Source organism: Physeter macrocephalus, unplaced genomic scaffold, assembly GCF_002837175.3.
Source record: "Physeter macrocephalus isolate SW-GA unplaced genomic scaffold, ASM283717v5 random_762, whole genome shotgun sequence".
Classification (NCBI taxonomy): domain Eukaryota; kingdom Metazoa; phylum Chordata; class Mammalia; order Artiodactyla; family Physeteridae; genus Physeter; species Physeter macrocephalus.
Genome location: NW_021146048.1, coordinates 42995 through 43678, shown reverse-complemented (window position 1 = coordinate 43678; position 684 = coordinate 42995).

Sequence of the window (684 nt, the reverse complement as noted above, 5' to 3'; positions counted from 1 at the left end):
TCCCTACAGGTGATCATGAGGCAGCGATCTACCGGGGGCAGACATTTCTGTAACAATCCCAGACCTGCTCCCCCAGATAAACTAAGCAAGCCTCTTCTCCCTCCTCGGATCCCGGTCTCAGAAATGCTGCCCATCTTTCTGGCACCTCCACTATGAAGGCATTCACTCACTGTTCATAACAGTAATAACTACCATGTTTATTAAGCATAGGCTGCTTCAGGACCTGTGCTACGTGCTTTATGTAAATTTTCCCTTTATCTTCACTATAACCTTATGATTTCGGTACCATCTGTTATTCCCACTTTACGAGTGAGAAAACTGAAACTTAGAGAGGTTCAAGAATTTACCAAAGGGTACACGATTATTAACAGGCTGAGTGGGAGTTAAAATTACATGTCCCCTACCTCATGCCATATGCAAAAATTAACTCAAAATGGATCAAAGACCTAAATGTAAAAGGTAAAACTAAAAAACTCTTAAAAGAAAATGTTGGAATAAATCATGAACTTGGATTATGCAATAGGTTCTTAGATATGAAAAAAAGCACAAGAAACGAAAGAAAAAGTAGATAAATTGGGTTCATCAAAATTAAAAACTTTTGGGCTTCCCTGGTGGCGCAGTGGTTGAGAATCCGCCTGCCGATGCAGGGGACACGGGTTCGTGCCCCAGTCCGGGAAGATCCCA